The following is a 27,698-nucleotide window of genomic DNA, read 5'->3' on the forward strand; positions in this document are numbered from 1 at the left end:
CTGCTCAAATATGAACGAGACGTTATCAATAAAACGGTCCGCGGATGACATATGGCAAAAATAATTGTTTTGTTTTTTGATAGGACTGTTATAAGCTTACATGGCAAATTTCAGCGTGATATGTCACATAGTTTGTTTTCTGTGCTACTGTAAACAAGTCAAGCTCGAGTGTGTTTTAAAAAATTTTCAACTACGTTTTTGCAATTTTTTCTACATGAAATCGCTCGTGTAAGTAATGGCGATCATTTTGAACTCAAAATTATTAAAATCGGTTCATTTTTGACTAAGTTATGAGCATTAAAAAAAAATTTTCGTATGTAGTTAAAAAAAATCGATTTTGAGCCGAAAAACAAAATTGCCAATAAATCTTGAAAAAAATTTTTTTCGGGCGAACAAAAAAATACGTGTCTCATTATTTTGACCAGAGAGCAACATATTTGAGTTACATCGAAATCGAAGAACCTGACCCGAATAGCCCGGTTGAATTGAAATGGAAAGCACCAGGTGAAATTACTTGAATTTTTTTCGTTATGTATTAGAAATGTATAAGATTAAAAATTCCCTTCCTTCCACTATGAAAAATAATAAGCCATAGAAATTAACTTATTTTAGTTTATCCAACTATTTTTTTATTCAAATTTGGTATGAACTAGTCAACTTTGTGGATTTCGCTTGTATCGGGTGTTTTTAAGAACTTGATAAGTTAAAATGGTAATACATTAATTTTCTTTAATTATTATGTGGTAGTTAATTTCGAGTCATTTATTCTTTGAATATGATATCTGGCATAAATCAGCCGCGGCTACGAATTACATAGTCCATTCAACCAGTCCAATTTTTGACTACTATTTCCAATAAATCGGAATAATGAATCTAAACGATCCCAATCAGCAAAAAAACTACGCAAACGATAGCCATTTGTTTAATTCTTGCACTAGCTATATTTTATAATCAAGCCAAAATCCGTAGGTAAAATTTTCCACGTAGTCGAAGGGCAAAGACGAACAAGTGGAGAACGACGACGAATCGATATGTTGGCGTCTTCTTTAACACTTTTCTCTATTAACTTCGCGAACGGATTTATTTTTTTTTACCCACAATTTGGAAGCGTTGTTCTTCAACGATTCGTGACGACTTGCCAAATGTAAACAGAACTAACTAAACAGAAATACCAAAATAGTTTGTAATTCTCACGTGCCAAACCGTGGTTACTGATATCAATAGCACTCATGCAGCTAAAAAACACCCCATATTTCCTACTGAAAAACAAACACAAACAACAACGAAAGAGCTTTAAAGATTTTACAGCATATGTTATAAAAAATTATTTGTCGTAGCCTAGTTGTAGAATTTCACACTATGTATTACTTAAAAGTTCTAGTAAATAGGTACTTTAAATCGACGGAAGAACTGTGCCAACGTAAAAATTTTAATTCACCAAAAGAGAAGCAATTGCGAAGGCACATAACGAAATATTTTGAGTGTTGGCAGCATCCATGATGCAAAGAATAATGAGATGGCGCCCATCGTGGTCCCGTTACTTTGCGCTCAGCGAATTTGACAACTAGTTACGTGATTTTAGCTCCAGTATGGCCAGATTACCATTTTCGTAACTTGATTTAGCATTTTTTTTTTGTTATTTTTATTATTTTTTGTCTCGGAGTTTTAGTTCTTTCTTCATGACATTTTTCTAGCTGTTCTAATTAAAATGTCATGTTTATAATTTTGTAAAATATACATTTTTTAATAATTATTTAAATAATTCACTCAGTTTTATTTAGCTTTACTTTTTTTAACATCTGGTGGCATTGCCCGCGATTGCCGGTATTGTTGGTGTTCTTCTGCTTTCGGCAGTCAAATCTCTCTCTGGCTACTGCAGAGTTGCCTAGCTTTGGATATAAAAACGCACTAAATGCCCATTTAAAGAAAATAAAACACGAAATTTTATTGTGTTAAGTAAGAACTTTGTATGCGTGACAAATTGTCTGTAGAATGTGCGTTTTTTTTTTAAATAAATGTGTTATGCTTATGTACAATTTAATTTATGAGTTTTTTTTGTTAATCGAAATTCTTTTGTTAATGGAACGACTTTTTTGCTATATTTGAAGTTATGTAACTAGATAAGGTACTCTTTTTGTAAAAATGTCAGTATGGTTTCTTTAGTATTTTCTGGTATTTTGTTGGTTATTTTTACTATGAATACACCTCTTGATGCTCTATGTCTCACTAAGGATTGATGACCGGAAGAAACGATTACACCTCTATGGTTTCAATTCGCATTCAATAAATTCAAAGGCTTTTTAAAATGTGTAAAAAGGTTTTCAATCTTAAGAAGAGTTGAGAGAGGGGCCTTTAATATTTTTGCATAGCCTTAAATGGAGCCAAAAATTAAATCTGCACTTTCAAATTATCAAATTTTATAAGAGTAAAAAAATTTTCATTAGCACTAAAATCTTCTCAGAGTGGCCTTTTTTAAACTTCTTTTGTATAATAATACCGTTTTTTTTCAACCTAAAGTCTCGGTAGCCTTAAATTAAAAACAAAAAGACACAAACACCAAACTTAAAAATTGTCGCTTTTTCGGTATAAAAAAGCACTAAATTTATTGCGAAGAGCAAATGGTTGGCAATACTGCACAACTCTGCAAACGTGACGTCACGTACGCTCTGATGGGCGCAATCTTCTTTCTATCATTCTTGGGAAGCATCCATATCTTCGCACTCTACACATACTTAATCTATATCTATATATATATTATATATATATATATTTATATATCACTACATATTATAAAACAAAGTCGCTTTTTCTGTCCCTATGTCCCCGTATACGCTTAAATCTTTAAAACTACGCAACGGATTTTGATGCGGTTTTTTTTTAAAGATAGATTGATTGAAGAGGAAGGTTTATATCTATATAATGTGAAGAAATATATAAAGGGGGCGTGGCAATCGGTCAAAATGTGGCAAAAAAACATAATTTTTTTGTTTTCACGGCCATAAATCATAAACGAATCAACCAATTAAAATGAAACTTTCTTAGAGTTCAACTTTGAAATATTTACTTTCGTTCTGCATCAAAAAAAAAATTGATATATTTGTTATTTAACCAAAATTGTTTAAACAAAAGCAGCTCTTTTTCCAAAAAAAGCTGTTTGTGTGTTTGTTCGCTGTCAACCGAATGAAGCAACAGGCGTTAAGCGATAATCTCACCACACCTCATTAATGTTGAATTACATCGTATGGTGACGTATGTATGTATGTATTTACGAATCGCTCGCATTATTTCATTTCGGACGTATGTACATATGTATCTATGTATCTATGTACTGAATTCCATGTAATTATATGCACATACAATTTTACAGCGAAATAAAACGCTATTTTCACGTTCTATATTGGTAAATCGCACATACAGTATGCAAAGTTCGTATTAGTACACCCTCTTACAAATAAAAATACCACGTATATTTTCAAATTTACTTTAAAGCAATTGATTTCAATCGTAGTGCGGTATTGTAAAATTCATAAAAAATAGAATAATAACAAAAACTCCGAAACATTTGCATAGAATTGAAAAAAATAGCTTTAGTAGCAGTGTAGCTATTTCTACTGCAGGCAAAATTCGTATTAGTACACTTAGTATGCGTTGAATTTGTAAACAATTTGTTGGTATTTACCTTTATTTTCGAAACGATTCAATGTTTAACCTTGGGCAGTTGCGTTTTAGTAGCCATTTGTTCAAGTTCGCGGAGTTAGCTTGCAATGTCGCCAAAGTCAAACGAAACTAGGAGATTAATAATAAATATGAACAAAAACGGAAAGTCTTTACGCGAAATTGCGAGAACATTGCAGAAAAGTGTGTCTACAATACAAAACTTAGTCAAAATTTTTAGAGACAGTGGAAGGATTGACAAAAAGCTTCGAAATGTGAACAGGGCAAAGCTTGGGCAGAGGCACAAGACTTATTTGAAACGCCTTATGAGAAAAGACCCCACCGTCAGTGGAGTTTCACTAGCTGCGGAACTAGAAAAATACTTTTCTATCAAAGTTACACCTCAAACAGTGCGCAATTATGTAAAAAAATTGGGATTTAGAAGCAGAACTGCGGTTAGAAAACCGTATGTAAGCTCAGTCAATAGAAGAAAGCGTGTTATATTCGCCAGGCAATATTTAAACAAAAATATGCGGTTTTGGAAAAGGGTAATTTTTTCAGACGAGTGTAAATTTAATATAAAAATGTCTGATGGACGCATAAAAATTTGGAGAGAGTGTAATACTGGCCTTCAAAAACGAAATCTGCAGCCTTCTTTCAAGCACGGTGGTGGTTCTCTGATGGTATGGGGATGTTTCGGGGCAAACGGAGTAGGAAAGTTGCATTTTATTGATGGAATTATGACTGCGAGGCAATATATTGATATTTTAAAAAAGAATCTACGCAAAGGTGCCAAAAAATTGGGTTGCAAAAAAAAATGTATATTCCAACAAGATAACGACCCTAAGCACACGGCGTTGGATACATGGTTATGGATGCTTTATAACTGTCCAAATTATCTCAAAACACCACCACAAAGCCCGGATATTAATCCCATAGAAAATGTATGGTCGATTTTCAAAAAGCAGCTGGAACATCATCAAATAAGGAACCGAGAACATTTAAAAAAAGTCCTCAAATCAGAGTGGAAGAAGATTTCTCCAAATCTCACAAAAAAATTGGTGGAATCTATGCCGAAGAGATTGTCTGCTGTTCTAAGGCAACGAGGGTATCCTACAAAATATAAATTTTCTGAACTATTTTTTATTTACTCTTTAAATCATTAAAAATACATGTGTACTAATACGAATTTTGCTTCTGTGAAAAGTGTTCATTTTTTTCTTTCTTATTTTTTTTTTTTGCATTTCAATACACTTTGTGAGCGGTTTTTTTATTTGGCCTTATTTTAGTTAATTATCTATAAAATAAAACGGTTTCAAGCATTTGTTTTAAAATTAATTTGAAAATATACGTGGTTTTTTTATTTATTAGGGGGTGTACTAATACGAATTTTGCATACTGTAATTAAAATACAGTTTTTGAATAGTTTTTATTGATTCGGAGCGCGTTTAGCTTGCTATCGATTCCATACAATAACATTTTTTGTCATTTACTTTTTACGACAACTAATAGCTTATTTTCGAAGCGATTTCAACAAATAGGTACATTGCCGCTACTCCTTTGGAAGCAGGCCGAACCGCACACTCTACATTCAAGCTCCCGCTGAAAATCGCAACCGATGATGATAACAGCGTCTGTAGTGTTTCTAGACAGAGCAATACAGGAAAATTGATGCGTGACTGCTCATTAATAGTCTGGGACGAAGCTATCATGTCAAACAAGACGTCTGTGGAAGCATTGGATAGGACAATGCCCGATTTGAGCAACAAAAATTCACCTATGGGTGGATATACAATTCTGTTCTCAGGAGATTTCCGTCAAATCCTACCAGTTGTGACTCGAGGAACACGTGCTGACGAAATAAATGCTTCGCTAAAACGATCCCACCTTTGGTCGCATGTCAATAAATTAGATCTTAAAACTAATATGAGGGTTTCGTCATCTTCACGTGAGAACAGGCTATTTCCAGAGATCCTGCTAAAAGTTGGCAATGGAGAATTAACACAAAGTGAGGGAAGGATTAACCTAGAAAACCTTTGTGTTTTGATAGACAACATCCAAGAGTTAGTCAACAATGTCTATCCTGACATTGATAACATAAGTTATAAGACAATATCTTGGTTTAAAGAAAGAGCTATTCTGTCACCAACTAACGAACAAGTAGATAAAGTAAATAACTTGATTATTTCAAAGATTGATGCGCCGACGAAAATATACTACTCGGTCGATACTGTTCTCGATTTGGAAGAAGCTGTTCAATTTCCTACAGAATTTCTAAATTCTTTGAACCCGTCTGGACTCCCTCCTCACAAAATGGAGCAGAAAATAGGTTGTCCTGTTATTTTATTAAGAAACCTAAGTCCACCTAAACTTTGCAATGGCACGCGTTTGCTGGTAAAATCACTGAAAACTTTCATAATAGAGTGCACAATACTCACAGGATGTGGTACCGGAGAAGATGTATTGATTCCCCGAATCCCTCTGATACCATCGGATCTACCACTCCAATTTAAACGCTTACAATTTCCGGTAAAGACATCTTTTGCAATAACCATTAATAAATCTCAGGGTCAAACCTTCAACGTTGCAGGCTTAGATTTGAGTGTTGACTGTTTTTCACATGGCCAACTGTATGTCGCTCTTTCAAGAGTAACCTCTAGAGAAAACATGTTTGTATTGTCTAATGACAAGAAGGCTATGAACGTTGTATATAAAGACATTCTGTAATATAGTAATTGTTGTAAAAATAAAATAAATACATATGTAAAAATGCAAAAAGTGAATATGCAAAAATGTAGGGTATGAATTTAGATATCCCAAAGATAGCAGGAAATCTTCATGCTATAAAGAAAGGGGAATTGTTTTACTCCAAATTTAACGCGTGCGGGCCACGGGCAGTAATGAATAAGCCAAAACTACTGGATCGATTTTAATCATTTTTTCAGTGAGTGACATAGGGTATATATTTTATACCCGTGCGAAGCAGGGCGGGTTGCTAGTATTATATAAAAATTAAGCCGAAAAAAGGTGTGCATTTGTCCGGGGCAATCTCAGCAACGCGTTTAAGGAAAACAATGAAAGTTTCACACGTTGTTGTTGTTGCTTTGGCAAAGGTTTCTGTGAAGTTTGGTTTAAATCCGATAACGCATGTGTGTGCGGTGCGTCGGTTAAGTGAGTGTGTTTTTGCTATTTGCTGCACGTATTTTTTTACGGCACATAGCATTCATTAGAATTGAGTACATTTTGGTCGTGTGTGTCTGGGCCGATTATTATGAAATTTGGTATATATATATTTTTCCACGGTAAAGGTTAGTATAATATGCTTATTGATTCCACTCGCCACCAGGTGGCGCTGCCGAATGCCAAAACAAGGACCCGGGTAACCCTAGGATGTGTTTTTACATTGTGGGTATCAAATCAAAGCTACTGATGAGTGCTTTAATACAGAGTATTTTTTAGATCTCTGAGTGACCAGGGTCTCGAGATATAGCCGCAAAGGTGGACCATGGTACCCTTGGATGTGTTTGTAAAGGGTTGTTCAATAGGAGCGCTTCAAATTTTTTTCCGATAGGGAGGGCAAACGACGCAATATTGTTTATTTTTCGCTTGTCATTTGTAAACTTCATTAGTATAATTTCATCATGGAACGCTACACACTTGAGCAACGATTGCAAATCGTGCAAATTTTTTATGAAAATAATCGTTCTGTTGCTGCTACTTTAAGAGCATTACGGCCATTTTACGGTCCATTTAACAAGCCGTCCCGTTTTGGGGTTATGTGAAGTCATTGGTCTACAGTAACAAGCCGGCGACGATTTGTGAGCTCAGAGCCAATATTGAACGCGAAATTGCTGGAATTTCGGCCGATTTATGCAAAAGAGTGGTCGAAAATTGGGTTCAACGATTGGACTTCGTAAAATGTCCACGCGGTGGTCATGCAAAAGAAATCGAATTTCATACTTAAATGTATATGTTCAAACTCGATAATAAAAAAAAATTAGTTAAAAAAGTCAAACCGTTTGTGTTTTATTCAAAAAAGTTCAAAAGTTGAAGCGCTCTTACTGAAAAACCCTATACAATATAGGTATCAGATAGAAGCTGTTGATGAAAGCTTTTAAGTGAAGTAATTTTTACTGCCCGTTTCCAGGATAAAGAAAAGAGATGGAGCTGAAAGAGGAAGAGGAAGAGAAAGAGGAAAGGGAAAGAGGAAGACCACTTATTATTAAAAATTAAAAAAAAAAAATTCTATATTAAAAAAATTTTAAAATGTTACATATACATAATAGAACAGTTCTCTTCTCCTTCTCCGCTTTTACGCACACGTAATTGTATGGGATGAGTGCACGATGGCACATAAAAAGTCACTGGAAGCGCTTAATAGGACATTACGAGATTAACGTAGTAAAAATTAAATGTTTGGCCGTGCCTTACTGCTGCTGGCAGGTGATTTTAGACAAACACTGCCTGTTATTCCTCGAGCAACTTTAGCAGATGATTTGTCTGCAAGTTTGAAATCATCATATTTGTGGAGACATGTTCAAACACTCAAACTAACTACAAATGTACGTGTTCTAATACAAAATGATCCATCAGCTGCTGAATTTTCACAGCAATTATTGGATATTGGAAATGGCAAAGTTCCTGTCGATAATTTAACTGGCTTAAAAACTTTACAACCAAACTTTTGTCAAATAAGTCAAACGAAAGAACATTTAATTCAAAGCATTTTCTCAAATTTGCCTCAAAATTACAAAAGTCATGATTGGCTTAGTGAACGAGCCATTATGGCTGGCAAAAATAAAGATGTGAATGAAATGAATGCGGCTATATTGGCTATCATACCAAGACCAGAACAAACATATCGATCCGTTGACACTGTTGCAAATCAAGATGATATTGTAATTTATCCCACTGAATTTTTGAATTCCCTCGATTTACCTGGATTACCGCCACACATGCTAAACTTGAAAATAGGAGCACCGATTATTATGTTGAGAAACATAAATCAACCACGACTATGTAATAGCACTCGATTAACAGTTAAGAGATTGATGAATAACATCATTGAAGCAACAATTTTGAACGGAAAATACTCTAGTGAAGACGTTTTAATACCGCGAATACCAATGATACCATCGGATATGCCGTTTGAATTCAAACGTCTTCAATTTCCTGTTCGCCTTGCATTCGCGATTACTAATAATAAGTTAACAAGGCCAAACTTTATCAATTTGTGGTATTGATTTAGAATACCCATGTTTTTCTCATGGCCAACTTTATGTTTCATGCTCAAGAGTTGGTAAGCCATCGGTATTGTTCATTTATTCAACAACGCATGGAAAAACGAAGAATATTGTATACCAAAGACTAATAAAAAAATAAATAATTGGCGCGTACACTTCGGTTTTGTGTTTGGCCGAGCTCCTCCTCCTATTTGTGGTGTGCGTCTTGATGTTGTTCCACAAATGGAGGGACCTACAGTTTCAAGCCAACTCCGAACGGCAGATATTTTTATGAGGAGCTTTTTCATGGCAGGAATACACTCGGAGGTTTGCCATTGCCTGCCGAGGGGCGACCGCTATTAAAAAAATGTTTTTATTAATTTTGCTTTCACCGAGATTCGAACCAACGACCTCTCTGTGAATTCTGAATGGTAATCACGCACCAACCCATTCGGCTACGGCGGCGGCATACCAAAGACTATTACAATAAAAAAAGTAATAAAGTAAATCACATCAAACGTTTTTTAATTTCTACTACTATTCAAAACTTCTTTCATTACTATTCATGCGCGAGAATTTTTATAAAAAACACACAGTATTTTTCGGCTTAATTTAATTAATTAATCTAGATTTTTTTAAAGACGACCAGCGGAACGGGCGGGTTTTCGATAGTATAATATATTATATATATATAAAATAGCCAAATACGGATTAAAACACTCTAATGGCTTTGGGTAAAAAACACTTTTCAAAATGGTGAAATTATTACAAAAGATTTTGCGCACAAGGATTCACTGAATGCATAAAAAATATACGCGTAGATAATTTTGCGAAACGATGCGATTTAATATAAGGAATAGAATTCAAAAAAGTATATAACGTAATAAGGGATATGACATCGGTTTACTTACAACAGAGATCAGGAAAAACTTAGATTGTGTTGGTATTATATATAGAAACAAAAAATTAACAAAGCCTACTTGTATTCAGCCAGCATTAATGATTCAATCGATCTATAAATCATATTTTAAATGATTTGTTTTGAATGTGCAAAAGCCTTGTTTGCACTACAATTTTTGCAATCACTTAATTTTAAGCCCGAAGAGATTTTACATTATTTAAACGAATTATAAAACACTGAGTTATATAGTGGAGGTTCTTAATTTACTTTATTAATAAAAAAAATATTTATTTATTACAAAAAATATTTATTAGTTTATTTAATAAATATTTATTAGTTTAATTACTTATTACAAAAAATATTTAATAGTTTATTTATTTATTACTACATGATTGATCAACGAAGAGTACATGATTAATTCAAAGTCTTCTATTAAGCAAAAATGTCATTCTTAGCATTTTCGTTATGCCTGGGAATTAATTATTTTGGTAAGCAATTGTAGTGACGGTGATTTTAATGTTGACGACCGTCCGCGTGAAGGAAGGCCGAAAACCTTCGAGGACGCTGAATTGAAGGCACTGTTGTGGGGGATCCGTGTCAAACGCAAGAAGAGCTTGCTTCAGTATTAGGAGTTACCCGCCAATCCATTTCCAAGCTATTGCATACTTTGAGAATACTTCAGAAACAGGGGACTTAGGTTCCTTATGAGTTAAAACCAAGGGATGTTGAACGTCGTTTTTTCGCCTGTGAATAACTGCTCCAGTGGCAAAAAAGGAAGGGTTTTCTGCATCGCATCGTGTCGGGTGATGAAAACTGGATTCATGACTGCCCGGTCATGCTTCCACGTCGTCGCCTCAGCCGAATATTCACGCTACGAAGGTTATGCTATGTATTTGGTGGGACCAAGTTGGTGCTATTTATTATGAACTGTTGAAACCAATCGAAACCATCATTACGGATCAGTATCGACTTCAATTGATGCGATTGAGCCGAGCACTGCGCGAAAAGTGGCCATACGCGGAGAGGCATGAAAAAATGATTCTACAGCATGACAACGCTCGGCCTCACGTTGCCAAATCCGTTAAAACCTACTGGAAACACTGAAATGGAAAATCCTACCCCACCCGCCATATTCTCTAGATATTGCGCCGTCTGATTATCACCTGTTCCGATCGATGGCACATGGTCCAGCTGACCAGTAGTTCCATACATAAGAAGACGTCAAAAAATGGCTTGATCCGTGGATAGCCGCAAAATATGAACAGTTTTACCGCGACGGTATACGAGATCTACCAGAAAGATGGGAAAAACTAGTAGCCAGCAACGGGCAATAATTTCAATGAATCACTTGTAACGATTTTTTCAGAATAAAGTTGTATTTTCATCAAAAAAACAGCGAGAAGTAAGCTGCGTATGACAAAAAATGTTGGCGTGTGTAGGAAGGCGTTTATTTATAAGAAAAAAATAGAATGGTACTATATTATATTATATTATACGAGGTGTGTTCAAAGAGAATCGCGACTTCTGAATTTTCGCAGGTTACGTATGTTCGAATTTCGATTTTTTTGTGGCGATATGTTGGTACTCATGTTTCTCAATCATGCCGACGAGTTCGGCCATTTTGAATGTTCAGTTAATTGTTGACTACTGCTTTGCTTCCACGTATTTCGGCTTGTCTTCGATTTTTACCCATTCAAAAAGATGGATCAAAGAACCTGTATCAATTTTTTTTTTACAATCGGCGAATCAGCAAGAGAAGTTGCTAAGGACCTAGGCGTATCGATTGGCTCGTGCCATTCGATTTTTTTTTTCAATTATTTGGGCATGAGACTGGTCGCCGCAAAATTCGTACCAAAACTGCTCAATTTCGACCAAAAGCAGCATCGCATGAACATTGTTACTGAGATGTTGGACTCTGTCTGCGACGACCAAAATTTGCTTCAGATGGTCATAACTGGAGACGAATCGTGGGTTTATGGCTATGACGTGGAAATCAAAGTTCAATCATGCCACACGAGCTAAGACCGAAAAAAGCGCGCCAAGTTCGGTCAAATGTAAAAGTTTTGCTTATCGTTTTCTTCGATTGCAGGGGCGTTGTGCATCATGAGTTCTTGCCACAGGGTAAAATGGTCAATAAGTAATATTATCTACCTGCAAGTTATGCGCAATTTGCGCAAAGCAAACCGCCAGAAACGCCCGGATTTGTGGAAGAACAAAAATTGGCTCTTGCATCACGATAACGCCCCTGCTCACACATCGTTGCTTGTGCGTGACTTTTGGCCAAAAACAACACACTAATGATGTCACAGCCAATTCAACAATTTCAATGCTTTGATAAGCGTGTATCGTTCCATTTTTATTAATAGCGTAGTTTTTACTTGCCAAATATCAAAAAATGACAGCTTTAAAAGTGGCATCTACCGAAATAGCGGGTTATTCAAAATAACACTTGTTATTGGAAAACCCTGTACAATGATTCTAATTTTATATTGGCTTTAATATTAAGTTTCCTTTTAATTTTTGTAATTACAATATATATTGAAGTTAAATTTATCATAAACTTTAATTTTTACATTTAGATATGTTGTGTTTAGTGCATTTACTTCACAGTTTTCAAATTTCAACAAGAAATTTCATGTCATACGCATATTATATTTGTTACAATTGTGTGTAAATTTATGAAATTGCTTTTGAATACAAGAAGGCCAGGTGTGACTTTAGTTACTATTGTTTCCTCCAGTTTTTCCATATTGCAAAATGCTTCTTTAAAGTTTATTATTTTTGTTAAACAAGTATCGTTTAATTTAATTAAACTCTTCTTCGTGATATCCTTTACATTTATATTAAACATATTATTTTGTGAATCCACAAGTACTTCTTTATTTTCCAATACCACTGAATTATTATCAATATTTGGAATTGGTTCGAATACGACTTTTGAAAGAATATTTTTCGAATATTGTGGTATAAGGAGAATAATTAGGATGTTAGAATTTTGCAAAGCTAGGAAAGGAATAGTTCCAAGTTTACTGGAAAATATAATTTTTTTTTATGTTTTGTAGTATTATGTATTTGAGTGGTCATCATATCATTGAAATATGTTAGACTGTCCGTTTTTTCAGTAAGAGTTTTCTGCAGTTTGTAAACTGCATTAAAGGATTCGTTGATTTGAGTCTCATCGTCATTATCCATAGTCCCTGCTTTAAGTTTTAGACCTTTTCCTTGAATGTTTACAAGTCCTCGTTTCGTTTTAAACTGTGGGGTAAGGTTTGCTATTTTAGCTGCAAGTAAAAGGAAGTTTTTGTTCGTCGTATCTTATAAAGCCTTTGCTTCGGCGTTCGTTGTATTCAAGGTATTTATAGTATATTTTTGTGAGAAATGTCAGAATAAGTACTAAGTTTGCCATCTGAAAGAAAATTGATTAGCTTATCAATTGTTGTTAGGGTTGTCCCTGTCTTGATATTTTCTTTTGGGCTTGATGTGTTTTTGTAGTATATGTGTCTGGTCCGGTTAGTTTGTATCATCATCGTCTATCTTATCAGCGTTAATTTCCCTGTATTTTCTATAATTTTTCCCGCCTTTCACTTCTTTAACATAATAGGTTCCTTCTTCTAATTTTATATCTGCCCTATCTTTGTTAATTTTACTTATCTATATATATAAAAAGAAGTTACATTTCCTTGGTAATCTTATAACTCAAGAACGGGCTCACCTGTCCAAACCAAATTTTTAGGCTTTGTTTGGACTATTCAGTAGATGGTTTGTGTTTTAAAATTTTAAGAATCGGATACCAGAGTCTCGAGAAATAGGCCAAAACGTGAACCCGGGTAACCCTAGGATGTGTTTGTACAATATGGGTAGCAAATGGAAGCTGTTGATGATTCTATAGTATAGAGTATTTTTGATGCCGCTCCGTGACTAGGGTCTCGAGATATCGCCCAAAATGTGGACCCCGATAACTTAAAGATGTGTTCGTACAATATGGGTAGCAAATGGAAGCTGCTGATGATTCTATAGTATAGAGTATTTTTGATGCCGCTCCGTGGCTAGGGTCTCGAGATATCGCCCAAAATGTGGACCCCGATAACTTAAGGATGTGTTCGTACAATATGGGTAGCAAATGGAAGCTGTTGATGATTTCTATAGTATAGAGTATTTTTCATACCGTTCCGTGACTAGGGTCTCGAGATATAATCCAAAACGTGGACCCGGGTAACCCTAGGATGTGTTTGTACAATATGGGTAGCAAATGGAAGCTGCTGATGATTCTATAGTATAGAGTATTTTTAATGCCCCTCCGTAACTAGGGTCTCGAGATATCGCCCAAAATGTGGACCCCGATAACTTAAGGATGTGTTCGTACAATATGGGTAGCAAATGGGAGCTGTTGATGATTTCTATAGTATAGAGTATTTTTCATACCGGTCCGTGACTAGGGTCTCGAGATATAATCCAAAACGTGGACCCGGGTAACCCTAGGATGTGTTTGTACAATATGGGTAGCAAATGGAAGCTGGTGATGATTCTATAGTATAGAGTATTTTTGATGCCGCTCCGTGACTAGGGTCTCGAGATATCGCCCAAAATGTGGACCCCGATAACTTAAGGATGTGTTCGTACAATATGGGTAGCAAATGGGAGCTGTTGATGATTTCTATAGTATAGAGTATTTTTCATACCGTTCCGTGACTAGGGTCTCGAGATATAATCCAAAACGTGGACCCGGGTAACCCTAGGATGTGTTTGTACAATATGGGTAGCAAATGGAAGCTGCTGATGATTCTATAGTATAGAGTATTTTTAATGCCCCTCCGTAACTAGGGTCTCGAGATATCGCCCAAAATGTGGACCCCGATAACTTAAGGATGTGTTCGTACAATATGGGTAGCAAATGGGAGCTGTTGATGATTTCTATAGTATAGAGTATTTTTCATACCGGTCCGTGACTAGGGTCTCGAGATATAATCCAAAACGTGGACCCGGGTAACCCTAGGATGTGTTTGTACAATATGGGTAGCAAATGGAAGCTGGTGATGATTCTATAGTATAGAGTATTTTTGATGCCGCTCCGTGACTAGGGTCTCGAGATATCGCCCAAAATGTGGACCCCGATAACTTAAGGATGTGTTCGTACAATATGGGTAGCAAATGGGAGCTGTTGATGATTTCTATAGTATAGAGTATTTTTCATACCGTTCCGTGACTAGGGTCTCGAGATATAATCCAAAACGTGGACCCGGGTAACCCTAGGATGTGTTTGTACAATATGGGTAGCAAATGGAAGCTGCTGATGATTCTATAGTATAGAGTATTTTTAATGCCCCTCCGTAACTAGGGTCTCAAGATATAGACCAAAACGTGGACCTGGATAACCCTAGGATGTGTTTGAACCACATGAGTATCCATTTCGGCAAAAATGTAAAGCACTTATGGATTTAATTGTGAAATTATATGTATTTGGGGAGGTGCGTTGCCATATGTACTCCATCCAATGGCAGAAAAGGGGATTGCCGCACGCACATATACTAATTTGGCTGGTACATAAAATAACTCCGGATCAAATCGATAGCCTTATATCAGCTGAAATTCCTAACCACACTGCTGATCCTGGGTTATTTCAAGTTGTCGTTATATATTACATTTACTTGGTAATCTTATAACTCAAGAACCGTCGAACTGATTGACACAAAAATTTTAGAGTTCTTTTCTATCTTTGAGGAGGTAGTTTGTGTGAAGTTTGATTGAAATCGGTGAAGCCGTTCCTGAGTTATGATATTTTATGTGAGTAATGGTTTCTTCTCATACGAAATGCCTGTATGGGAAAAACAATAACAAATACACAGCCGCTTATGAGCGTTTCTGTTGTACTGTTGTGGTTGTAAGTGTATTATGTTAATATTAATTTTGGGCGAAAATATAATAAAAACTGGAGCATTCAAGGAACTGGAAAAACATTTTTAACTTAATTTATTTTAGCATAATTTATTTAGCGTAAAAAATTGAAATGGAAATTAAAGAATCAAAGTTTAATTACAAGTTTTTATCGGCTCTTTCACCTTACCTGTATATAGGTGACCACCACAATCAAATTTTAAAAAAGTACAGAAAAGGCTATTGTGACATCTTTAGAAAGTATGTTGAATGAAAAAAATCAACTAATTCAACTGTTTAAACATTTTACGAGTTCTATAAAGAAAACTTAATATGAAAAATTTCTTGCGATATAAAAAAAACATTTTATGTATGGTGGTGCGAAGCCCACTGGGTGATGCTAGTATTATATATTTTTCTTTCTTTGCTAACATTAAATCATATATTTCCTTATACTTTAAAAAAAAAAAAATAAAATCTATTGGCCTAATATTTGTGGTACTATGAATTGTATTATTATAGAACCCTATAATTCTTATCATTTTTTTCTCAATTGTTTCATTGCTATTCCTTTCATCGTGTCTCAATAGGCGTATATGTTCATTTATAGTATTACACTGTGGAACAAATTCAGGTTAGCAAAAATTAGGTCCATTCTGAGAGTGGCGGGTGAAAATAGAGGCGAAATTAGAAGACCCGTATCGCGCCGTTTTTTTATGTTAGTTCGAATTTTTTTTTAATCGGCCTTCGAAGTTTGCAATCAAATGCCGATTTTCAATATATTGTTTCATAAGTACCACAAAAATTTTCGAAATCAATTTTTTCAAAAATTGTAATTGTTGCACAGGTCTCTAGCAATAATTTATTGCTAGAAAAGAATAAACTTTTAAGACGGAATTAAAACCACTCAATTCACATCGGGACAGTTGTCTGTATACAGCAGCCGACCCCGTCTAACAAACATAGGGCAGTGCTGCCATCGATTTTTATAAGTCGATACAACAGATTTGCCAAAATGCCCGTAAATCGCTCCCCACCACTAGGTGGCGCTGCAGAGCAAACTGATGCGGACATTAACCCAAGTGTGCCTCAAAACAAACAAAAAAATTACTATAATTGCGAATCTGAAATTTTCTTACAAAACGAGATCTCTGAACTTGAAGCAATATGTATGCAACTTAAGCAAAAAATGCTTCAACTTAAAGCTGATAATGCTAAGCTAAAAGATGAAAATCTAAATTTAAAAGGATCACTAAATACAGGGACATTGAAAGATAAAATTGTCGCTAATTATGAAACTGATGAGGAAGAACTGTACCGAGAAACCGACTGGATCCTAAAAAAAACAAGAAGGCCATCTAAAAAGAGAAAAGCTGATGAATCGTTGGAAGACGCTGACCAAACAACTCCTACAGCAAAACCAACAACAGCATTGGTGATGCAAAAATCAATTGCTAAGCGTCCGCCCCCTATAATGTAAGTGATTACCAAAAACTATATTCTTATATAAAAGATAACTCGGAAAATGAATTTAATATTAAATTACTAAATAATGATGTGCACAAAATAAACATGTTTGATGTAAATGACTACAGAGTAGTAACCAAAATATATCCTGGTACACATATGAAAATAAGCAATCCAGAGATATTAAAGTTGTAATAAAAAATTTGCACCACTCAAATCAACTAAGCAGTTTACTAAAAGATTTAGAAGCGCAAGGTTTTAAGCCAAAAAGAGCCATTAACAAACTAACTTGGAAAACCAACAAGCCACTAGATATGTTTCTTGTCAGCTTTGAACCAACCGATAAAATAGAAGATATATTCAAGATAAATAGAATATTAAATACTGTAGTTGAAGTAGAACCAGTAAAAAGTTCGACATTAATACCACAATGTAAGAACTGCCAATCGTATGGACATACTAAAAATTATTGTGGAAAACCACAAAATGCGTAAAATGTGGAGAAAAGCACCTTACAGTTTATTGTACAAAACTGCCAACTGACAAACCAAAATGTAGCAACTGTAGAGAAGTGCACCCAGCAAATTATAGGGGATGTGCAGTTGCTAAGGAACTGCAAAAGATCAGAAATAAATCTCGCAATATTTTAAATACTAAATCGCATGAAAAAGAACCTGAAAATAAAAATTTAGAAACAAGAGCACAACAGACATATGCTACTATAGTTCGATCTGATAATGCACCGCAGCCAACCGAAAACTTTGATACTAGTCAAATCTTACAAAATATTTTGTCAAAGCTATTAAATATGGAAGAAGCTATTACAAATATTGATGAACGATTAAAACAACAAAAATATAATAACGGAAGGAGTATCCAAATATCCAAAAGAAGAAGTAAACATATTGAATATCTTCAAAGTAATGCTATGGAATGCAAACGGTCTTTCTAAACATGAACATGAGTTACAAATTGTTTTAGACGATAACAACATAGATCTCTGCTTAATAGCAGAAACACATTTCACAAAACAGTCGTTTATACAATAAATTTTAAAGGTTACAACTTGTATCACACAATACATCCATCAAATTCAGCAAGAGGAGGTAGTGCCATAATCATCAAAGAAACGTTAAAGTACAGTGAAGAACCAAAATATCAAACGGAAAAAATTCAGGCAACACTAATTAAAATTTATACAAAGAAGTACAGCATAACGCTAGCAAGTCTATATAGTCCACCAAAACATGCACTTAAGGGGTTATACGCAGTTATGACTTTCAAAAAATCGATTTTTTTATTGCATTTTTGTAATGTACATATATTCAAAAGTATACGCACGAAATTTGAAGTAGATCTAAGCAATACTTTCGGAGTTATACCTAAATATGTAGAGATGCCTCGGCACGTTTTAAGGTAGGTATTGAAACTTTAAACGTGTTTTTTTCAAAACGGCATTTTTGAAGTCGGTGTACACGATCTCTCGAAAACGGCTTGTTTGATCGGTCAACCGTTTTAACTCAATCTTTAAAGATACATTTTCTAGTAATTAATCGTTCCTTTTGTAAATCTGATACTTATTTTCCATTTTATAATCAATTTACGGCCAAATTTTAACGTAAAAATCGAAATCATTTCTTTTAAAAGCGGCCATTTTGTGAAAATTCACTATTTTGATTAGCCGAACGATTAATTACTAGATAATCTAATATATTAACAAAATTTGTTTGGTTTTTTGATTTCAGATAATCCAATCCTGAGTTACGATGTACACCGTAAATCGTCTTTTTTTAAAGGAGGTTCCAGAAATCGCCTGCAGCGCGCTATATAATCAACATTTTCATAAATAAAAAATTTTGTTACGTTCTTGAAGGATGCTTTTATAACCGCCAAAAATTTTCAAATTAAAATATTCTGAAGTTTCTTCAGGATAAATCCTTGACAACCCGTCTTTTATTTGCTTCATAACTGCGTATAACCCCTTAAAACAGAAGATTATATTGTATTCTTCAAACATGTTGGAGATCGCTGTATTATAGGTGGCGGCTTCAACACAAAGCACACGCATTGGGTATCCAGATTGACAACAACGAAAGGAAAGGAGTTACTATGTGCAATAAACCAGTATAATTGCGAAACTTTTTCATCAGGGAGTCCAACATACTGGCCCTCAGATCAAAACAAAGTTCCAGACTTAATAGACTTTTTCGTAGTAAAAAATATCAGTTGCAACTATCTACAAGTAGAAGAAAGCGCTGATTTAAACTCTGATCCCTCACCAATTGTATTCACTTTAAGCGAATACTTAATATCAAAAATAAACAAACCAACACTCGTGAATCATAAAACCGGCTGGCAAAGTTTTAAGTTAATTCTAAAGGAAAATATAAATCTGAATGCTTCCATAAAATCGAGAAAGAAATTAGACGAAGAAATCGAAAAATATATCAAAATTATCCCAAAAAGAAGACTTAAAGGAAATAGTTATCCGAGGGAGATTTTAATACTAATACAAAATAAACGTAGATTGAGAAGAAAATGGCAACAAACCAGAGCACCACAAGACAAAACCAAACTCAAAAAACTCTCTACACAACTAAAAGAAGAAATAAAACAACTTAAAAATGACTCCATTAGAGATGCTCTAGAAAATTTAACGAGCGATAAACGTACGGACTATTCACTTTGGAAGGCAGCTAAAACCTTGAAAAGGCCTATTATGCATTCCCCACCAATAAAAAATTATGATGGCAGCTGGGCCAAATCTAACGAACAAAAAGCTGAGAGATTTGCCGAATATCTTCAAAACATTTTTCATCCTAACGAAGGAGATGAGTTAGAAAATATATATTACCTCATCCTATTTGACAAAAAATCGATAAAATCCCCTTGACTTCCTTTAAAGAGGTAAAGGACACTATTAAAAATAAAATAGATAGCAAAAAAGCACCCGGTTATGACCTTATAACAGGGAAAATATTAAAAGAATTGCCCAATAATGCTATTGTCAAATTTACACATTTTGATTAATGCTGCATTTCGTTTAGAATATGTACCGCAACAATGGAAAATAGCGGAAGTTATTATGCTTCCAAAACTAGGCTCACGATGTGACATCATACCGACCAATATCGTTGTTAATCAATTTTGTCTAAGCTTTTTGAAAAAATCTTGCTAAAAAGATTAAAACCATTGTTAGATGCAAAATGCCTTGTACCAAACCACCAATTTGGTTTTCGAAATGAGCACTCAACGATTGATCAAGAGCACCGCATTACTCATGTAATTGAAAAATCACTGGAAGAAAAACAAATCTGTTCTGCGGTATTCCTGGATGTATCGGAAGCTTTTGATAAAGTATGGCATGAGGGACTAATCCATAAACTTCAAGCAGTTCTACCAATCCAGTACTGAAACATTTTAAAATCCTACTTAACGAGCAGATACTTAAGAATAAAGCAAGCAGATGTCTATTCAGAACTGAAAGATATTAATGCAGGTTTCCCGCAAGGCAGTGTACTCGGGCCAGTTTTGTATCTCTTGTATACTAACGATGTACCCACATGCAGCAATACAACAACTGCAACATTTGCCGATGATACTGCAGTATTAGCAACTGATGAAAAATCAGAAATTACAAGCATCAGTAAATGCAATTCAAAATTGGACCAAAAAATGGCGTGTCAAGTTAAACGAAACCAAGACTGTGCATATTGATTTCACTAATAGAAATATAAATTATAAACCAATATTTATCAATAATACGGCAATAACGCATGCAAATACGGCAAAATATCTAGAAATGACCTTAGATGCTAAGCTGAGATGGAAAGCACATGTCAAGAAAAAACACGAGGAGTTAATTCTTAAATTCAAGAAAATGTATTGGCTGTTAGGCCGACATTCTAAACTCTCTATTTATAACAAAATACTTTTATACAACCAAATACTGAAACCAGTGTGGTCATATGGCATACAGCTCTGGGAAAGCAACAAAAACATCATTCAACTATTCCAAAATAAAGTATTACGCGACATCGTTAGAGCGCCGTGGTACATTCATAATTGCAATCTACATAAGGATCTTAATATAGACACCATTACGGATATCATAAAAAAATTCGCAAATAAACATAAAGAGAGACTTCAGCAGCACATCAATGATGAAGCAGCCAAACTACTTGTAACTGATGACCTCACGAGAAGATTAAAAAGGACGAAACCGCATGATCTCTTTTCATAAAGTTTTGTCTTTACTTGAGATGTTTTAATTTAATTAAATATATGTAAAAAAATTGCTTATTAGTTTTGTTAACTAGATTGCACTACAACGCAACTTTTTCCCGATAGGGAGGGCGAACGACGCAATATTTTTTATTTTTCGCTTGTCATTTGTAAACTTCATTAGTATACATTTCATCATGGAACGCTACACACTTGAGCAACGATTGCAAATCGTGCAAATTTTTTATGAAAATAATCGTTGTGTTGCTGTTACTTTAAGAGCAGTACGGCCATTTTACGGTCCATTTAACAAGCCGTCCCGTTTTAGGGTTATGTGAAGTCATTGGTCTACAGTAACAAGCCGGCGACGATTTGTGAGCTCAGAGCCAATATTGAACGCGAAATTGCTGGAATTTCGGCCGATTTATGCAAAAGAGTGGTCGAAAATTGGGTTCAACGATTGGACTTCGTAAAACGTGCACGCGGTGGTCATGCAAAAGAAATCGAATTTCATACTTAAATGTATATGTTCAAACTCGATAATAAAAAAAAAAATTAGTTAAAAAAGTCAAACCGTTTGTGTTTTATTCAAAAAAGTTCAAAAGTTGAAGCGCTCTTACTGAAAAACCCTATATAAATGTATGGGTGTTGCAACTTCTTTAATTTCTTTAATGGTGTCTATTGTATTAATTTGCGGATTGTTGTCTGTTACTGATTTCGCGTTTATAAACGACGTCGTAATCGTATTCTTCCAATTTCAGCCTCCATCTTATCAGTTTTGAATTTGGTTCTTTAATTGAAAACAACCATTGTAAGGGTTGGTGGTCAGTTGGTGAATTTTCTACCAAACAAATAAGGGCGAATGTGCCCTACTGTCCATATTACAGCAAGGAGTTCTTTTCCGATAGTACTGTACAGGCCCGTGCGCAGACCCTCTAATTTAGAGGGGGTTCCAAGTTTTGCTGCAGTCTGATATAACTTTGCTTGTGTTTATACATTTTGAACACAGTACACACTTAAGTCACAGTTTTGGATATGATGAATCATTGATTGATGATAAGGATAAATAATAATCAAAAAAAGATTGAAATTAAAATTGGTAATGGGTAGTTAACTACGCATTCCACCTTTTTGTCATTTGGTCTTACCCCATCTCGGGTTACTATATGCCCGAGGAAGTCTGTTTCCCTTTTCAAGAACTCACACGTATCTGGTTGGATTTTTCAAGTTGGCCTCCTTGGTACGGTTTAATACTATTCTGATTGAATTCAGATGTTCTTCAAGTGACATAGAGGAAATTATTACGTCATCTAGGTGGACCAAACATACTTTTCCTGACAATTCACCCAGCACTACGTTCATCAAGCGCTGGAACGTGGCTGGTGCTGTTAAGACGAAAGGCATTCTTGAAAATTCATAGTGGTCTCCTTCCACAGAGAATGCTGTTTTATGCATATCTCTATCGTCTACTTCAACTTGGTGGAAGCCATTAGCAAGGTCAAGAGTTGTGAAATACATACTCCGACCTAGTTTACGTAATATTTCTTTCATATTAGGGATGGGATATTTGTCGTCAATAGTTTTCTCATTTAGTTTACGGTAGTCGATTACGACACGCCATTTCTTCTCGCCACTTGCATCGTCATTTTTTGGTCCGATCCAAATAGGGGCTGAGCTCGGTGCAGTAGAATGTTGGATTATATTATAATATTATCCAGCATCTCTTGGATTTGTTTCTTTACCTCGCTTTTTTTCTTGGATATAGGAGTACCGACATGGTTTTGTAAAGATAGGTTTACCATCGACTGTGTTTATTCGATGTTTAATAACGTTTGTAAATGTTAATTTAGAATTGGAATCATAGAATAAATCCACATATTTTTTATTAATTTTTAGAGTTTTTCGCGTTCTTCAGAGTTAATGTGGTCCATTCTGATTGGATAACTGGAGGGTGGTTCCCTTGGGAAATCCTTGTATGATTTTTCATCATAAATGTAGTAATTTTCGTAGGTTATAGGCCAATAATCTTGGGGGTCTAGTTTTATCACAGCAGAGCAGTGATGACAGATGTCAGTTACGGCAAAATTTTGTGAATTATATATACCTTCTTTAAGTATTGGTATTATGACAGTCTTTTACATGAACCAAACCGTTTTCGGTACTGGTAATGAATTTTATAGTATTTAGACCCTGAAAGTTAAGTGGAATATTAAAATTTTACTGTTTATAATCAATTGATTTTTGTCGTAATCTAATATGGCTTTGTAATTTTTTAATACGTCATTTCCTAATAGTCCGCTATAAGGGGTTATACGCAGTTATGAAGCAAATAAAAGACGGGTTGTCAAGGATTTATCCTGAAGAAACTTCAGAATATTTTAATTTGAAAATTTTTGACGGTTATAAAAGCATCCTTCAAGAACGTAACAAAATTTTTTATTTATGAAAATGTTGATTATAGAGCGCGCTGCAGGCGATTTCTGGAACCTCCTTTAAAAAAAGACGATTTACGGTGTATATCGTAACTCAGGATTGGATTATCTGAAATCAAAAAACCAAACAAATTTTGTTAATATATTAGATTATCTAGTAATTAATCGTTCGGCTAATCAAAATAGTGAATTTTCACAAAATGGCAGCTTTTAAAAGAAATGATTTCGATTTTTACATTAAAATTTGGCCGTAAATTGATTATAAAATGGAAAATAAGTATCAGATTTACAAAAGGAACGATTAATTACTAGAAAATGTATCTTTAAAGATTGAGTTAAAACGGTTGACCGATCAAACAAGCCGTTTTCGAGATATCGTGTACACCGACTTGAAAAATGCCGTTTTGAAAAAAAACACGTTTAAAGTTTCAATACCTACCTTAAAACGTGCCGAGGCATCTCTACATATTTAGGTATAACTCCGAAAGTATTGCTTAGATCTACTTCAAATTTCGTGCGTATACTTTTGAATATATGTATGTACATTTTTTTGAAAGTCATAACTGCGTATAACCCCATAAGCTTCATGAAATTTGCATTCTATTAATTGAATCCAATTGTTAATATCTCCCAATTATGCAAATAGTGGTACATTGTATATTGTTTCAGTTTGAAGTGTATTTTGTAGAGTTTTTAGGTTTATTGTGGTGGATTGCATTTTGGATCACAAAGGCCAGGACTAACTACATACAGAGTGTGTGGCGACAGTGTCCGCGATAAATTTTAGACCCTGTGAGACCTGAGACTGAAAATTTTCTAAATATCTGTTTCTGTTTACTGCATTTGTCTGTCGTTAGATGTTAGGGCTACTAATGATATTTCGATTACTATTTGTTTGGATCATGTTCGTTGATCCTACCGACTGCGCCAGCAAAGGTTCTTAATTTACTTTATTAAAAAATATTTATTAGTTTATTTATTTATTACAAAAAACATTATTAGTTTATTTATTTATTACAAAAAAAATGTACTAGTTTATTTGAAAAATATTTATTAGTTTATTTATTTATTACAAAAAAATGTACTAGTTTATTTGAAAAATATCTATTAGTTCATTTATTTATTCGAAAAAATATGTATTAGTTTATTTATTTATTACTACATGATTGATCAACGAAGACTGCATGATTCAAAGTCTTTTATTAAGAAAAAATGTCCTTCTTAGCATTTTCGTTACGCCTGGGAATTAATTATTCACTAGAATTGTTTACAACTTTTGCAAACTTATTGGTAACAACGGAAACGTAAAAAAATGGAACTTACAATTTGGCAAAAAGGAAACGTAAAAAAATTGAACTTGTAAAGAAAATGTCAATGTACTTGCACAATTCCACTGAATTAAATAAAATTTATAAAAGTGGAACGCAATTGGGTGTGAACCAAAAATAATGTTGGCGCGTGTCCGGAAAGTTAGGGAGGAGGTTATTTATAAGAAAAAAAGGTGGGTGGTACTATGTTATATTATGTATATAGAGATTAGGTGTCACTATACTATTATATACATACTTATATACTGAACATGTTTTATTACTTTAAAGTGTTTAATTTAGTATTTGGTATAATTATTCTCCGCCTTTCAACAGAATACAAACAAAAGCGAAAATTTATTGTCGAACTACGTCACAGCCTCAAGTGTTTTCTGGTTGCAAATGATGGTCGCATAGTATCGTGATCTCAAATAATTCGTTCATGGTGGCATGGAACACGCTGAAATATGTATGTATGTGTAAAAGTAGCGCATTTTTTGCCGTGAATGTGTAAAAGCAGAATAGAAAAGTTTCGAATACATGACTATGAAATAACCAGTTGTAGTCATAACCTTTTGGATTCGTTTTCACGATGGGAATAATGACCATAATCATAATCCCGCGTTAAGTCCGGGTTTAGATAAACTGGAACAAAATATTTAGAACTTGGTTTACCATAGCCAATGTAGTACCTACTATGTTTAAGTAAGAATCAGCTTAGATAAAAATCTATTATATTGTTACGAATTTTCTTACGTTAAAATTCAATTTGCATTACTGTATCCGATACTCCACATAATTCAACCTTTTAATCACCTTGTATGGACGCTTGAAGTCCTGTCGCATGTTATTCTGTAGTCTTTCCTAATGACTACCAGCTGCCAGAACTTTTCTACTCAAATATACTGTACGCCCTTTTTACATAAAGATATGCAAATCATTGTGTCGAGTAATAAAGGCGGCCAATGATGGCTTTGCTCGTAAAAATAAAGAGTATGCGCTCAATATAAGCCGTGGGCAAAAATTAAAGAATATTAACAAAAATATAGGGTTATTCAATAGGTGCGCTTCAACTTTTTTCCGATAGGGAGCGCGAACGACGCAATATTTTTTATTTTGCGCTTGTCATTTGTAAACTTCATTAGTATGCATTTCATCATGGAACGCTACACACTTGAGCAACGATTGCAAATCGTGCAAATTTTTTATGAAAATAATCGTTGTGTTGCTGTTACTTTAAGAGCAGTACGGCCATTTTACGGTCCATTTAACAAGCCGTCCCGTTTTGGGGTTATGTGAAGTCATTGGTCTACAGTAACAAGCCGGCGACGATTTGTGAGCTCAGAGCCAATATTGAACGCGAAATTGCTGGAATTTCGGCCGATTTATGCAAAAGAGTGGTCGAAAATTGGGTTCAACGATTGGACTTCGTAAAACGTGCACGCGGTGGTCATGCAAAAGAAATCGAATTTAATACTTAAATGTATATGTTCAAACTCGATAATAAAAAAAAAATTAGTTAAAAAAATCAAACCGTTGGTGTTTTATTCAAAAAAGTTCAAAAGTTGAAGCGCTCTTACTGAAAAACCCTATATAAATGTATGGGTGTTGCAACTTCTTTAATTTCTTTAATGGTGTCTATTGTATTAATTTGCGGATTCTTGTCTGTAATTCGGGCCGTTACTGATTCCGCGTTTATAAACGACGTCGTAATCGTATTCTTCCAATTTCAGCCTCCATCTTATCAGTTTTGAATTTGGTTCTTTAATTAAAAACAACCATTGTAAGGGTTGGTGGTCAGTTGATGAATTTTCTACCAAACAAATAAGGGCGAATGTGCCCTACTGTCCATATTACAGCTAGGAGTTCTTTTCCGATAGTATTGTACAGGCCCGTGCGCAGACCCTCTAATTTAGAGGGGGTTCCAAGTTTTGTTGCAGTCTGATATAACTTTGCTTGTGTTTATACATTTTGAACACAGTACACACTTAAGTCACAGTTTTGGATATGATGAATCATTGATTGATGATAAGGATAAATAATAATCAAAAAAAGATTGAAATTAAAATTGGTAATGTGTAGTTAACTACGCATTCCACCTTTTTGTCATTTGGTCTTACCCCATCTCGGGTTACTATATGCCCGAGGAAGTCTGTTTCCCTTTTCAAGAACTCACACGTATCTGGTTGGATTTTTCAAGTTGGCCTCCTTGATACGGTTTAATACTATTCTGATTGAATTCAGATGTTCTTCAAGTGACATAGAGGAAATTATTACGTCATCTAGGTGGACCAAACATACTTTTCCTGACAATTCACCCAGCACTACGTTCATCAAGCGCTGGAACGTGGCTGGTGCTGTTAAGACGAAAGGCATTCTTGAAAATTCATAGTGGTCTCCTTCCACAGAGAATGCTGTTTTATGCATATCTCTATCGTCTACTTCAACTTGGTGGAAGCCATTAGCAAGGTCAAGAGTTGTGAAATACATACTCCGACCTAGTTTACGTAATATTTCTTTCATATTAGGGATGGGATATTTGTCGTCAATAGTTTTCTCATTTAGTTTACGGTAGTCGATTTCGACACGCCATTTCTTCTCGCCACTTGCATTGTCATTT

This window comes from Anastrepha ludens, chromosome X, assembly GCF_028408465.1.
Source record: "Anastrepha ludens isolate Willacy chromosome X, idAnaLude1.1, whole genome shotgun sequence".
Lineage (NCBI taxonomy): Eukaryota > Metazoa > Arthropoda > Insecta > Diptera > Tephritidae > Anastrepha > Anastrepha ludens.